General features: G+C 37.6%; 1 protein-coding gene across 12 annotated transcripts in view; it reads left to right on the forward strand.

The window, feature by feature from the left end:
* The window catches only part of ZFPM2 (zinc finger protein, FOG family member 2), a 436,720-nt gene that overhangs the window by 141,115 nt on the left and 279,068 nt on the right, over nucleotides 1-16,537 (forward strand). The window contains exon 1 of one of the 12 annotated variants that reach the window (XM_083621874.1): nucleotides 9,954-9,973. The exons of 10 other annotated variants lie outside the window; for them this stretch is intronic. The gene's annotated coding sequence lies outside the window, so the exon portion shown is untranslated. Of the gene's footprint in view, nucleotides 1-9,953; nucleotides 9,974-13,446; nucleotides 13,588-16,537 lie in introns of those variants that run through there. One more of the 12 variants, XM_083621881.1, reaches the window with a different exon arrangement.

Below are 16,537 nucleotides of genomic sequence, written 5' to 3' on the forward strand. Positions count from 1 at the left end.
TAGAATCCTAACACTAAAACATTAATGAAACAACAGCAGTAAAACATCATAAAAACCACATATGGCAGGGTTTAAATAAAAAATACCTGCTGAAACAAAGCAGTTTGTTCCATAATTTTGATACCACAAATTAAAAGACACTTTTGTCTGTCACTACCACCTGGACTTCTCCTGGTGAGGAGACATGAAGTCAAATGAAAGACAGTAATACTTGAGATACCTTGTTACCAGGCTGTTTAGTCAGTGCCTTGAATTGGTCACCAGTAAAGCTATAAAATTTTTGGAATAATGTGACTGACCAGCTAAGCCCAGGCATCATCTTTCCATGGCATTTGAACCAATTTAAGTACCTAGACTTTCTTCACAGACAGCCCTTCATAGAATCATGGAAACGTAGAATTGTAGAGTTGGAAGGTACCCTTAGTTCAACCCCAGCAATGCTGGCCATTAATCCATGAAGAAAGTGAATAGAACGTGAACAACCGAAGTTAGATCTGATTTTGCCAGGTAAGGAAGAAGCTGGCAAAGCATACTGAATTGGTAAAGTAATTCCTGTCCGCTGCTGTCCCCTATGTATTAATAAGTGAGTGCAGGAATAACAGCAACCTGCCTTATAGCATGTTGTAAAATCACGCAGAATGAAGATTGCAAAAGCACTTTGCAAATTAAAAGTTTTGTTGAAATGATAAACAATAGTATTATTTACTTTCCTTATTTATGCAGTAAGTAATCCTCTATATTGCCTCTTTCAGTAGCATCTTCATGCATGAAAACATTGTCAATAAGCACCTGATCAAGCCTGAGCAAAAAGCTCAGTTCAATTCTGGCTTTTGGCTTGGCTAATTAAATGGCTGTTTACAGAGTTCTTTTAAAACATTTGTGCAATTACAGTTACTTCCTCAGACACTTAAGTATTACAGTGATGTGGCCTTATGTTTAAATAATTGGCATATTTTTGAATACATTTTTCTTTTAAAAAATCCTTCCTAATCAATCCTTTTCGTTCTTTTAAACTGGAAGTCTTATTTCAGTTTATGGTCTGTTTTCTTTGGCTGCACATAATTGTAAAGTTAAGAGGAAGAAAAGTAGTTGCTTTTGGAAGGGGTACATAAAATAAGATGAGATATATTAACTGAAATTATCCTGGATATTCAGGCCACACGATACAGAGATAGCTCTGGGGAGTAGATACTGGCCTGGTTTAGTGTGCAGATACAATGCTTTTAGTATGGAAGTTTTCTGCTGTCCCACTTTTCCCATCTGCCTTGAGACTTTGACAAAATGGTGGCAACCTATGCTTTATTAAAAAATCCGTGTTTGAATTCCATCTGTGACAGTAAACAGGCCTTCCAGAGGGCAAGAAGGATTTCCCCCATGGCTGTACCTGATTGCTTTGTGCATCTGTTGGTTAATCTAAAAACTGAACACTCATGCTGCAGCAAAGAGCTTGAATTCTAGAAATATTTTCCCCTATTATTTGTGAAAGAAACCCATCAGGCAGGCTTTTATAAGTTAAAATAGGGGAACATCTGTGTAGCTCATTACTTTGTATACAGTGACCACAATAGTAGCTCATATATGCAAGGAATGCATGTGCAGTTTATATTTTAAAAATGTAACATATGTACCATATTTCATATTGGAGGACGTGAAAATGCTTTTCATTAATAGATTAGATACTGGTAGCATGGTGTAGCAGTGTAGCAAAACACAAACTGTTTTGCATTCATTAATGGCTCACAGAACAGCTGTGGAATTTTTTATGTTGTCCATAAGGTGCGCTACTGTGAAAAGTAGGTTTCTGCTTATTTTTCCTTAGCCCAGAGAAATACTTAGCAGTGTATTAGGGTGTTTATATAAGGTTATGACTGTTAGGCATATTAAAGTACAGGGTACAAGTTGGCTTCTATTACTCTAAAGAAGCTTCCTATGATTATTCCATAAGGTCGCTTTTTGGTCAGAATTCTTACTAGAACTTGTTGGATTTTAGACAGAATGTTGATATTTAACCTTAGACCCCAAGCAACTGCAGTCAAAATACAACCTCAGGCTTCAGTCCTGTTTACACTTATCTGGGGTTAAGCCCCACTGAATGCAATAGAACTTATTTTTGGTGAAACATGCACAGGCTTACTTTGTCAGTCCTCTCAACATTGTGCAGGGGCCAAGAAAATAAATGGCAATTGTGTCTGATTTAGAATTCATTTACATTGCACCGTCTGTTGTGCAAGAAGAAGAAATGTAAAGACCTTCAAGTGTGTCTCTGTGGCTTAAATGTACTTGAATTTCTTGGCGCACATTTGCTCGATGAAATACTATTTGTTTAGTAAAATGCATTTTAATATGGAATTAATATAGAGTAAATGGCACTAATGTGAATACAGTATTATTGTCTGACAATAATAATATAGCCTAATAGTTATTTGAGACTCAGAGAATAATCTGATGGCACATGACATGAATGAGCTGCCGAGACTAAGGAGTCTGATCCTGAGAAGTATCCAGGTGTGAGATCGCTTCCCAAGCCGCCACAAGCTCCTCGGCGGAATAGTGGAATATAAATTTTAACAAATTATATTACTTACAAGGTTATAAATGAGAACTCATTCCGTATTAAAAACCCCACACATTTTACTTTGTGTTTTTTTTTGTTCATGAGCTGTCTGTTGGAAATAGAACAAGATGAAAAACTCTTGACTAAGGGCTAACAATTCTAATGTAAAAGGCACAGGGCCTTTGTCAACATATATTTGAAAGATACCAGTAGGATGACCATCAAGTGAGCAGTCAGCTGTTGACTTTGCAGGAGCATGGGTTTATTTTGCTCTCGCAAGTTTTATGCACATGAGATCTCAGTGAATTTCAGTGTGGAAGTTCAGGGTGGAGGGGGGAATCAGATGTTGAGGGAGGGTAATTTTAGATGATGCATCTGTGCAGATGTGAGTAACTGAGAAAGCACATAACAAAACATACTGTGAAAAAAAAGAAAATTATTTATTATTTTATTAGTTATACAAATTTGCCTATATTTGATGATCCTGATTTAGTTCAGGACAGAAAATGAGACATTACTATTGATCTTTAGTTATCATGGAAGTAATGCACTAGTTTGGTATCCATTTTTGGCAAAAAGAATTATGAGAATCAAGATGTCTTGGAACATCTAAGTACCATGATGTAGAGATACTGTTCGTCTGACTTCTGGAAATTAGCCCCTAAAAGTCCAAAGCTCTGCTATAATATGTGTATGTATGTATACCATTTCCAACCCATAGGAAGTGGTCCTAAGCAACCATTAAGTTTTATGCTAACAAGGAATGCTGATTTTTCCGCTTTGAAGGACTAATATTATTTGGTTATTTCTTACAAAACCTTTCTCAGTGTTGAACAACTCTCTGCTAAGTAATATTGTAAAATAATTTTAGCATGACAAGTTATTTCTGCTCAGTCGCTATACTGAATCTTTCTACTCACCCCACACATAGTTTAATTGTGGCTTTTATTTTATTACGTAGATTTGCATTGGTCACTGTGGAGTATATATTTATGCTGGTTGAGCTTCAGTTGATTTTCATATTTAGCCTTCACTCCCCTTTTCCAGAAGCCTACTGTGAACGTTCTCTCATTTTGATTACATACTGTTTTTCTGTTTATCTATTTACTATAAGGCTTCTTTTGCTGACGCATCAATTTAAGATGATTATTGAAATGTATGACCTGGGCTGGGGGTAGGGCATTCATCTTTTGGCATCTTGTTATTACCTTTTTTAGATGTTTACAGTTAGGCTTTTTTGCATTAGCTGGTCTTCCTTGAATATCAGTTTTACACATTAATGATATGGTGTTCTCGTACATCCAAAATAGCCGATAAAATGGTAAGAGTGATCCTGGGCTATACCACTGTATACTGCCAGGTGGGTAGTTTTCTGATACATTTCATATCAGAAAAATGCTACTCTTGTACTGACAGCTAAATTTTCTTTTGAAATACTGTGCTTATCTTACTACAAAAGATGCACCATCTGTAGGTGGCCACCCTATGACATGTATATCCTAAATGTTAGACAGGATCAGAAAGGACTAAGGATCTGTCTAAAATATTATAGAGTTGGAGCAGAAGGTGTTCTTGCTGTCTTCTATTCTGCACTGTTGACTGCTTCCTGGTTCAGTAGATGAAATGGCCAGTGGCGGCATTATTTTAAAAATAGGCAGGGAGTCCAGTTCAGGATGGGAAAGTATGACTGAAAGAGAGATAATTATATATTTCACATTAATGTTCCTAACCCATCTGCTCATAAGATCTTACCGAGAGTCCTCTTGGATCAGACCAAAGACTCAGTTGTTCCAGCATCCTATTTTCACAGTTATGCAATGAGATGCCTGTGACAATAGCACTCTCCCATTTGTGATCCCCAGCCTTTGATATTGGAGGTAGTAGCCAGTGGTCACTTTATCTGTTATGTAACTGGCTAATCCTTTTTAAAAGCACTCAGTTTGGTAGCTTTCCCTGCCTCTTGTGGTTGTAAATTCCATAGTTTAACTAAATGTTATGTGAAGAAATACTTATTTTCATCTGTCCTGAATCACTCAACATTCTGCTCCATTGGTTAATACTGAGTTCTAGTATTACAAGAGATGGAGAAAAAACTTATCAGAAATTAATCCTTTTCAGTTTGATGGGATTAACAATAGGTTTGCAGCCTTATTTTAATGTCCAATTTAGGATTCAGTTGTAGTTTATATGGTAAAATGCCCTTTCTAAGTAACAACAGGGGTTAAAGCAGGTCTGACCACCTTTCTATGAAAATCACACCAAGGCACACCAAGGGAGCACACCCAAAGTCTCTTTGGACTTTACTCCATTTAATGATGAAGTTTTACACGACAGTGGTACCTCGGGTTAAGTACTTAATTCATTCCGGAGGTCCATTCTTAACCTGAAATTGTTCTTAACCTGAAGCACCATTTTAGCTAATGGGGCCTCCCGCTGCTGCCACACCGCCAGAGCACGATTTCTGTTCTTATCCTGAAGCAAAGTTTTTAACACGAGGTACTATTTCTGGGTTAGCAGAGTCTGTAACCTGAAGCGTATGTAACCTGAAGCGTATGTAACCCAAGGTACCACTGTACTAGCCTGATGAAGTACAAGCTAGGAGCTGTTTACCATCTCAGCTGTTGTTTGTGTGAACTACTAGGCAACCACTGGTATACTTTGTAGTTCTGATGTAACAGTTTTTTTTATCATTAGGAGTTTTGTTTGCTTATTGCTTTAGAAAAAATGCTTTTATAACTCTCCTCTTGTTTGTTTTATTTTCTTGCAAATGTTCATAATGCATTATGTCTGTTTATTTGAAAAACCATGGGTTTGGTATTTACTGTTTAAAGAATTATTTAGACTTCTAGTCCTTTGATACTACCTTTTAGTCATACAGGTTGACTTTAAGAAAGCTGGTTGCATGTGTTAATTTATGTCCAGCGGTCCAACAAGTGGTCCAGGTTCAGCCCGCGGGTTCTGTGTTGAAGTACTTACGCGGCCCACTTGGTATGAAAAGTTGGACTGCCCTGATTTATGCTATTCTTATGGGCACATGTACATACTTTGAGCTGCTAGCCCCATGTTCCTGAAGTATGGGAACTGTTATCATCCCTATAAAGCTAAATTCCTGCCACATAGGATTTTGATCTGTTTAGTCTCACCTAAGAGTAGCTTTTACAAAGGACTCAGAGGGTCTTAGGAAGAAGAAAAAGACAGAAAGTTGGGAGTGGCTAGGCTCAGGGAATTTAAGTTTTAAGATTTAAGTTTACTTTTTAAACTTTATTTAGTAGTTAAGTCCCCATTTTTTCAAGTTGAGTTGCTGGCAGAAATCAGTTTGATTTTCTGATGTGAATATCATTCTGCTGGCATTTCCCCTAAATCTTCCTTGTGTCCAACTCTGGCCAATTTATTTTCCATGGTGGGGTGGTAGAAATTGGATATATACATATATTATTGTACAAACTAAGTGGAGAGGAAAACAGAGACAGAATACACATCAAGTAGACATGTGAATATGGATGTCTGTCTGACAGCACTGCATTCCTCTTAATGAAATGTACATACCGTAGTCAAAAAACTTGGACGGGATCTCAGGTCAAGTCTCAAGATACAGTGTTGCATAGTTGACTGTGCATCCTTCTGTCAACCAGTGACCATGCATGTATCACCCTACTGATATAATTTGTGCCAGTTTGCATAATTCCTTTTTAAGAGGGAGAAACCAACAGCAGTGTCTGCATGCGCATAAGTTATTCATGAAATAAAGGAAATCTGATATATTTTCCAAACTCTCCACATATATTTAAGAGTGTAGAGAAGTAAAGTCTGAGGAAATTAAGTAAGAGATACTATACATTTCTAGTTTTAATATTTGCTGACTCATTTAATCAGATTCAAATATTTTTGTTTTCTTTGAGAATAACAATTGTTTTTTTAAAAAAACATTTTAACATCCAAAAGTAATGCAAACAGGGGCTTTAAAATCTGCTGGTTTAAGCTGCTACCTGGTGCACAGTTGTGCCCTTCTAAAGCCACTAATGAAAAAGGTGTATAAAATACTTTGTGAAGAGCTGGAATTACTCAGCTAGTCTTGAAGACTGGCATTTAAAATAAGGAATATGATCATCCCATGCAAAACAGCTCAAAAGGTTTCATGTACTTAGAAAAGTGCAGTATGGAACAGCAGTTTTTTCCAGATAAAAAACACACCCTTTTTACAGAAACCAGGATGCTTCCTTTAGGTTCTTCTTCCTCTTGCTGTTTCCAACAAATTTTCCCAGATCACTTCACTGCTGCCTTTTAACTTCATATTGTATCTACTTGTTCAGGATCCTGGTAGATTTTACTCATTGGATTCACAACCTTGTCCTATGTGATTGGCTGGCATTCTGCAGCCTTCAGATTGACCAGGCCTAGAAATCTGGTCTTTCAGACTAATTGCCTCTGATTGTGAACCTGCAAAGCTCGCTTTTCCACAGACGCACACAGCCTTCCAGCACAGCAGTGCTACTGCGCATCACATTACCTAAAATGATGGAGACTAGAGAACCCTTGGAAAGCCTTGGAACATTATTAAATGTTCCTGGAATTGCAGGAAGGGTGATCCCCAATTTGTGGTACCTGTCTTGTCATGACCTTTTATGTGCTTAGAAACCTCTTTGGATAGAAAAGGGAATAGGATTTACAACATTGACCCATGCGATTGGCTGACAGTCTGAAGCCTCCAGATTGACATAGCTTAGAAGTCTGGCATTTTCCCCTTTACTTAAAAGAGCACTGATACCTGTACTTCATCCTCAGTCTCTTCCTTCTCAGTTCCCATCACTGGCCTCAGGGACTCAGAAGAAGAAGTTGCACTGTCCAGATCTAGATCTGTGAGTGGCTAGTTTTGGTCCTGTCCCTGCCCCTGCCCCTGCCCCTGCCTCCCTTACTCTGACTCCACATGAATCCCCAGACTGATCTAGATTATGAAGTCTAACTTGTACATGTTATATGAAGTACTGAAATAGCATGCATTCCACCTTTAAAAAAAATGTTTATATGCATGCGATAAAACAAGTTCCCTCAAGGGAAGCAGAAGGGGTTTATTCTTATCCATTACAGTGAAATCTCATAGTTTCAAAGAGGATCTAATTAAAAAACAAAAACAGTTCTTTTCGGTTAAGGTTACATTCTAACTGAGCTGATTAATGGCGGTTAACAAATGCTTTTTAAATTACTTATCAAAGTGAATTACTATTAATATATTAATATTAAATAGTTTTGTCTGTCTTATACAAAACATGTGTATAACAATTCTGCAATCCATCACAGAGCTAGGTGCACATAAATCCTATCAATTTCATTGGGAATTAACTGCAGTCCTAAACACATTTACTCAAACATTAGTCCCATTGAGCTCAAGGGGCTTACACAATATTATGTGTTTTTAGAGCTGTGACCTAGGGCTGAAATACTTAGTTTAAAGTATTAATTTTGAGCAATCGTGTTTAGGATTGGGCTGCTAGATTGCAGCTAATGGCCACAATCCAGTACCATCTGCATGTTTTAACCGATAGCTGACTCAGTTTCCCAGTTTCCAGTTTTCCATAGTTTACAAAAGAGGAGACTTGATTGTCATTTGAGCATCCTGTTATTTAAAATCTTCAAGGTTGGTCTTCTTTGTATTATGTTCCCATGCTGGTTCAAGAAAATAAGGTTAAAATGTTGGCAAATAATTTATAATTATTATTTATTTGAAAGATTTATACCCTACCCCTTTATTAATCCTTACACCAAGACAGAAAATAATAAATTAGACAATATTAATGTATACATCAACGATAAAACAATAACCAAACTCGGTATAGAATAAAAAGTGAGACATTTAAAATACTGGAGATTTGTGGAAGAGCTTTGTCCTTGAGCTATAACAACATTGGTTAAGGGGAGGGCATTTCACAAATGTGATGCTGCTACCTACATTTAGGGTCAAACCACACACTTCATTAAAACATATGCTTGCCTGTAAAGTGGGGATGGAAGGTCTGCATTTTATATCAAAGTGAACAGAGAGAGCAAAATCTGACCCCTCTCCAGCACCTTACCTTGTTGCATTTGTCTTCTCCTAGCCCAAAAGTGAGCCTCGGATTGGATATGATGTGATGGGATAAGAAAACTTAAAGTAAGACCTCTAGAACATGGTGGGATCTGTCCTTATCTATTTCTTAATTTATTTTTCACTCATATATACCGGTAAGTCTTTTGCATTCAGAAAACTTTGATTAGTTCCTATGGAGCATGCATTCCAGGTAGTCATCAGGGCCACACTACTTCACTTCAACATGCATTAAGAACTCCCAGATCATTTGAATAATACAGTATTATCCATGCACTTTTATAAATTCTTTTTAAAAATGGCTTCAGAACTATTTATTATTATGATTTTCACAGTGTTTTGATTTTCTTCATCAGTAACTTTTGATTTGTTAGTTGCTCTGAGAATCCTGCAAGGTTGAAGAGTCGGATATAAGCACAATAAATAAATGAACTACCTGCCCAATTAAATAAAATAGATACATTTAAGGCATCTTAAAATATACTATTTACATGTTTAATCAACTAAGGTCTTTATTGTTCATTGTTTTTTTGCTGAGGCTCATTGCCCTTTTCAGTTTTCATTCTATCTCATCTTTGCCAAATATATTTGGTAAAAAGGAGAATCTCCTTGTATATTTTTATTCTGCAGAAGATGCAATGAAGTATTTAAAGGGGGTTTCATCTGCACTTTAGTTTACAAACATCCTTTGAACTTGTTTAATGTAGTTATCTTGCAAGTATCAGCAAACTCTGACCTAGCAATAAAAAAATAAAGGAATTGCTTTTTCTTTCTTTAAGTGTATTGTTTTGGGTTGATTGTGCCATTTAATTCTGGTGATCATTCCCCCTCTGGATGCAGCAGGCTTTAAGCCAAGTGAACTTTCAGTCGCAATTCCAATACATGAATGTTAAAATGAGAGTGATGTAAAATATGGATGCTAGTGTTTCTTTTTATATTTTGGAAGAGGAAATGTGATTAAGATATACTAAAAGGAAATCTATACAAATGCGGCAAAATTGTTAAAATATTCAAATATGCCATATTGTAACAAGGAAGCACAGTAATGCACTGAAATCAGCAATAGAACAGCTGTGTTTTAAAGGACAGTACTTTGAATGTCACTTGACAATTTGCTTTCAATTAGAAGTAATTTACAGGAAGATGCCCACAAGCTAATCTTTACAGGATAATTAAGTTCCATTTTCTTTACTTTTAATTAAAAAGCAGAAAAGATTTAGCTGATCCATAAAAAATGTTCTGTTTAAACATTCATCAGACTTCACACTCTTTTTTTGTTATTTGTTGTAGCAGATGTTATCAAAACTGCAGTCTGCTCTGTTTTAAACTCAGAATACTTGGTAAGTAGGATGCAGAGTTGCAGTAGGCGTGTACAGCTGAGGTATGAGCATTGAACATCTGTATTTTTATATAGTTCCCTGAATATTATTTTCATTACTATGATGAAAAGTAAGTCAAGCGCCATCAATGTGTGCCGAAAAGTATATTTATGACAGATGCCTTGTTTTTATTGTAATTTATTTTCACTTTCCGCAACGTTAATACCATTAATGTATACCATTGCTGTACTTTAGAAAATGTGAAAAAACACATTCAAGTTAGAAATTTTTCTTAAATACTATTTTAGCTGTCTAAAAGCAAACTTTCATAGTTATCCTATTTTGTATATTTTTATGGTCCAACCCCAATACAGAGGTGCTTAAGGGAGGGAGGATTGACTTTTGTAGCAAAGCGATCTCATAAGCACATGCTGACATTACACATTTTTTTTCAAGGATGTTGTTATGTTACTACAGGCACTATAGCACCACAGTGATCTATGCAGATACTGTTTGTAGGATTCACCTAACCAGCCCCATCAGAGTATACCTGTTGAACTTTATAATATTAAGGCAGTAATGGCTAACTTAAGGTGGTTGATTTCAATGGGTCTACTTTGAGTATGACTCCATCAGATACCACTTAAAGTTTTTAATTGCAGTGTGCTTTGTGATCTTTATGCTACACTCATCGTCACAAAAATGTTATTTTCCGGTCACTGTTACTCCCATTTTGCAGTTATCAAGTCTGTATTCCTGGCTGAAGTTGAATTTGAACATAGTTCTATATGAGGTCAAACTACAACACGGTCTACTGCAATGCATTGGCTCTTTTGAAAGATAAGCAGAATGTACAGGTTGGAAAAGGGATTGTTGTTTGAACTCCCAGTATAAAATTTTGAATATGTAGTTCAAAAGCTTTTCCATTACCATGCTGCACTATGAGGCACAGTGATGGCTCCCTACTTTTCTCAGTCTCCCAGGCCCTAAAGACATCTGAGATTTGGTACATAGCCATGCTGCTTGGTATCTGTTGGTGAAGTTGCTTGGTATCTGTTGGTGAAATTAGCCCACCTTTTCCCCAGAATGGGAATCAAGGCAGCTTACAGATCAAATAGAAAGAGCTAAAAACATGGAAGAAACCTGCAGTGTCTTACTCTTGGAAATGAATTTGTTGCTTTGATCAGTTGTAGCACTGTTTGTAGCTTATTGAAGGGCAGGTGTCTCACATCTTCTCCCTGTCATGTCTAGAATGTATGCATTTCTTAAGGTTGTGCTGGTGTAAGCAGGGAAGGCAGCAGCAGCACATTAGGGGAATTTTGTAGGGTGCATGCTTGAATTCACAAAAGTTAGCATTTTCATTATTCTTCCAAAACACTTTCTCAATTTAATTGTTCAGATAATGCAACATATAGCTCTGAAAATAATGGAATATGTACAGTTTGACAGGGCTTAGAATGTGTTTCAAGGGTTTCAGCGAGTTGGAACCAAATATTTCCTTCCATGAATAGAAGGGGCAGAGGCAGATTTAGAATATCCTGCAATGCAATTCAGGTTGTTCCGGAAGCCTTCCCAGCACTCCAGAACTTGGGGTTCAGGGGGTTACAGGAGGAATAGGAGCCAATATATGAGAGTTCTCCATTCCTTGAGAAGACCTATGTTCATTAAATTCTGGATCCAACCTCTATGTATTTTCTTCATTTGTCTTAATAAAGGAATGTAAGAATATTCTGTGACTTGAGGGGGAAATAACATTGGTCATTAATCTATTAATAATTGTATCCTGCTTAGTAACTAGGGATGGCATTTATGGGCTTCACTATATATATGGGCTCAATTCAAAGTGCTGTTTTGGACTTTTAAACCCATCATGGCTTGGGACCAGAGTATCTGAATGATACTTAAGATCCCTCTCATCAAAAGCCCTTCCTTGCCAACTGAGGTACCACCACCCATCCCTTTTGTCCAAGGAGGTCAAGGTACTGTACTTGATTCTATCTTTTCGCATTGTATCTTCACAACAACCTTGAGAAGTAGGTTAGGCTGAAAAAATATAACTGGATTAGGTCACCCAGTGAGCTTTATGAGTGAATGGGTGTTTGAACCTAGTTCTCCCAGTTCCTAATATGACACTCTAACCACTACACCACACTGGTATGGTGGGTGGCTGACAGGGAAAGGCATTCTCAGTTGTGGAGTGTTTTCCCTAGGGAAAGTTGCCTACTCTGATGCCACTTTGCAATTAGGATTATTTTTTCAGACCTTTCAATTTGATAGGTTTTTATATTGGCTGGGTTTGTTGTTTTTATGCTGCTTCTGGTAATTTTTACTGTTTTTAGTATATCTTTGTACATTTTCAATTTTCTGTGTAAGATTCATTTTTTATACTTTACATTTTGTAATTGACCCAGAATATTTTACCGAAGATTGGGGTATAAATTCCTCAAGCTAGCAAATATATAAATAAATGTTATCCTCAACAGTTAGGTTAATCAGGAGGTGGTGATGAGTCCAACGTTGTCCAGTAAGCTTCACAGCAAAGCAGGAATTTGAATCTTTTCCAGTTTTAGTGAAACAGTGTGGAGCAAGCTCATGAGGCAACTGTTATAAACATTGCCATTTTCTTGGCATTGCAGTGATTTTATTTGATTGTATGAAGTGTATCTTTGCACGATCAGACTTTATTTCAAGGCTTTGGGAATAAATTTTGCTCTCTTGAATGTATAGGTGAGCAATGCCATTTGATATAATAATCCTTAATTAAATGCAATTCCTCCAGCAAATGAATTGCTGGTAATAACTGTATTTAAAAATAACTTTGTATCCTAAATCTACCTTGTGCAGTTTTTCAATTTTGTGTTACAAGATGTCTCAAAGTGTGACTTGTCTGATTGGGGAAGCAGGGAAGTGGGAAGAGGGGGGGCTAATGGAATTCAGACAAGCAATAATTAGTAGGCCAGGAAGTAGGGCAATTTTAAAAATGATTCATGGCAAGTAGGAATGAGACATTTACATTCTAAGAATTAATTATGGGAGTTGTCTAAATTATGAGTGGAAAGCAGAAGTGCAGGGAATAGAATGTGGTTCAGAGACAATTTCATATATTACACTCTGTGCAAGAGATTAGTAAAGATTTTTCGATGCAGATCATTCATTAGAATACACTTTAGAAAGTGGAGTTTACAGATTTCATGCTTGCTACACACACACACACATGAGCCCATCAACTCAAGCCCATCACAAAATGGCAGCTTGAGGGAAGAACCAGTCAAAGAATGGCAGTTTGTGGAAGGACCAAGTAATAAAATAGCAATTCACAGGCACAGCCAATCATGATTATGAGTCATGTACTGGGGTGCCCTTACCTGTAAAAGTACAAATTCTTTTCAGAGTTACTGTAGAACAGGGATTCTAATGTTAAACTCTTAACGTGCAGCAGGAGGACTACAAAAAGCCATGGTCACAAGCCACTAATTTATGTTTCTGTTTTACAGCTGAGGAATGCTAAGGCTCAGATAAGGGATTAACCCAAAGCAAGCCACTGAATCCATGACAGAAAATTATCAATTTTGCTGGGTAGCAAGAAGTCTCAGCAATATACAACTTGAAGAATGAGCTAAAATTGTATGTTTGAAGTGAGTATCCTGTACAGCAATTCACTAAAAATGCTGTGGGTCTTAGGTCAACCCTGCAAAACAGCATCAAGAAGTTCATTTTTCATTTGGAAGATAATCATTTCTGCTGTTAGCGATGTTCAGGGATAAGTGCCAATCCTTAAGTAGCCAAAATGGCACCATGCATGCACAAGAGAGAAAGATCAGGGTCTGCAGAAGTACAGATCATATTTAAGGTGCTACAACCCACTTAAGGGGGCAAGAAATCCCCCAAACAACATAGAAAAACCAAGGACGAGGAATGGAATGGAGGGCATGCCTATCTAGCTGGAACCCTGAGCAGGAGCACTCCACACTGGAATGTTTTGTTGCAGGTCTCAGTTGTTCCAAGTATAAACACCATCTCTCTCACATACACATCTATCAGACTCACACATGAGGAAACCTAAATGCACTCTTTTATCCTCTGTCACATGCATCTCCAGACAGACATGTGCATACTCTCTCTTACCTTCGTATGCACATTCTCACAAAAGAAGAAAATGGCTAATCCGTACTCAATATTCTATCTCATACACACACACGCTATGACATGCAGACATGAGCTATAGACACAGAGAGAGATGCAGGACATCAATTCACACTACTTACTTACTAATTCTATTGTTCCTGCTGTTAGAATAGGATAGTGTAGGTAAGCAGGCAAGTAGTGCTGACCTGAGGGACAGACAAGACGCAAGTAGGCTTTATTGACTGCCCACTGGGACTGAGCCAATTGAGCCATGCCAGCTGGGTGAGTAAATGGATTGGTGGATGGGCTGCCTAACATGAGCACAAATGCTTCTTTTCCTGCTGCTCCCACTCCCACTCCGAAGCCAGGGGAGATTTTGCAGGTGATTAAGTCCCAAACTTCTCCCTCGCATGTTCCAACTAGCCTGTCTCCTCAGCCACATGCAAACTGGTGGCCTTGTGAGTATCTATGGGCCTGGCTTTCCTAATGTCCACTTGCTCCCTCCTTTGGCTAAACTAGGCAAAGGGATGGGCTTTTCTGAGCTAGAAAGGAAATAAGCTGTCAGTTGGCAGCAGCTGGCACAGATGATTCAAACTGTACAATCTTGGGCAGTAACTCCTGGGACTGGGCTCCCCCCCCCCCCGTGATTATTATTGTTATTGCTGTTATATTTATTTCTATCCTGCTTTTTCGCAGACTGGGACTCAAAGTGGCTTACACAAATTAAAACAACACAGATAAAATACAGAAAGCTAAAAACATATAAATGATAATAGTTTAATTCAACTATAATAGATTTAAAACAGTATGAAAACAAATTATTAATATACAGATAGTAGAAATAACACAGCACTATTAAAAGGCAGATCTCAGAGCCCAGGCAGGTTCATATGCGACAATATGGTTCTTCAGATAGCCTGGACCTAAACCTTTCAAGTAGCTAAAGTATGTGTGTGTGCACATGCCAAAAAGAAGCAGTTGCCACTTCTGTGCAGGCAACACATTTTAAAATGATAGAAATGAGCTTGTAACAGACTTAGCAACATTTGTTGGTTCACCATAACCCAGCCTGCAGTTGACTGTGATTGCTGTTCTATCTGCTCCAGGATTAGAGTGTTGTGTCTATTGTAAGAGCGGAAGTCAGATTGCCTATCTAATCAAATATCATCTATGAAATATGTGCTTCGTATGTCTTGCTGGATTCAGATATTCTGAACAGAACCAAGAACAACAAATTTGGTTACTATCCAGCTAAAGTTATTTCTTATTGTGGTAAACTTGTGTGCTCTACTTATTTATTCTTGGTACAAAACTGATTATTTTACACTGTTGTTTTGTCTAGCCATCTTTATAAACTGTAACAGACAGGGAGAGAACCCTTGAAAAAATATTTATTTTAAAGTAGAATTAAAGTGCCATAAGCCTAGTTTTGTATTTAGGGGGGTGAGAATGGTTGCTTCCACAAACTGCAACCATCAGATTTTCTGATATGGATTAAGAAGTTGTTTGGTAGTTTAGAATTCAGGGAACAATTTTTGATTTTTTAAAAAACAAGCGTTTAGTAATGTGCTCTTGAAATGAGGAAGCTGCCCCAAACAGAAGGTGCTGGGGGCTTTTCTGTGGGTTATACGTGGGTTTTGCAGGTACTTTGCTAAACATTTATTAATAGGGCAAACTTGGAACTTTCATGATAAGCAATTAAAAACAAAACAGAGTTGGTGGCATTTGCTAACTAATAAATTAAATTTGCTAACTATTGGATAGCTTTGTTATGCTACCTATTTGTATTATTAGTGCCTTTTTATGAGTGGACAATCTTGTGCCTTATTTCCCTCCTGCCAAGAATATTTTTTCTGTTTTAGGCGCATGACAGGAAATTTAAAGAAGGGGGGGCAGCATCAGAGGGAGTCTGGTGAGGCCTATATAGGAAGGCCAGTTTGGATTCCTTCATGGTTAAGGAAGAGGATAAAGTGAGGCCTTGTTAGAGCAACCACCTGGGGGAGACCTGGGGGGGGAAAGCATTCCCTGTTGCCTTTCCCTTTAAAGGTATAATATAGTTCTTGGGATCTTTAACGTAGAAGCAATCTTCACATTCTGCCTCCCTTTAAATACTTCACCTTTTCATTCATGAAAAGAAATAATTGCACTTCTGCATATGGGACCCCTTTGATGAGATGTGCTCCTTTCTTTATGCTCATTCTTTATTTAAGAAGCTCATATAGTAAATCAGATGAACAATAATGATGATGCTTCAGCCATGCATTTCCCTCCAGAACCTTTGATTTTGCTATGACAGGCATTTATTTTCCTGTTCTCTAGCATCCTATTTTCTTGGTCATCTTCCCGCCCCACCCACATGTTAATGACTCTCAAAATGGCATTGCGGGGTCTCTCTCTCTCTCTCTCTCTCTCTCTCTCTCTCTCTCTCTCTCTCTCTCTGTGTGTGTGTGTGTGTGTGTA

This window comes from Podarcis filfolensis, assembly GCF_964270895.1.
Source record: "Podarcis filfolensis genome assembly, chromosome: 7".
Classification (NCBI taxonomy): domain Eukaryota; kingdom Metazoa; phylum Chordata; class Lepidosauria; order Squamata; family Lacertidae; genus Podarcis; species Podarcis filfolensis.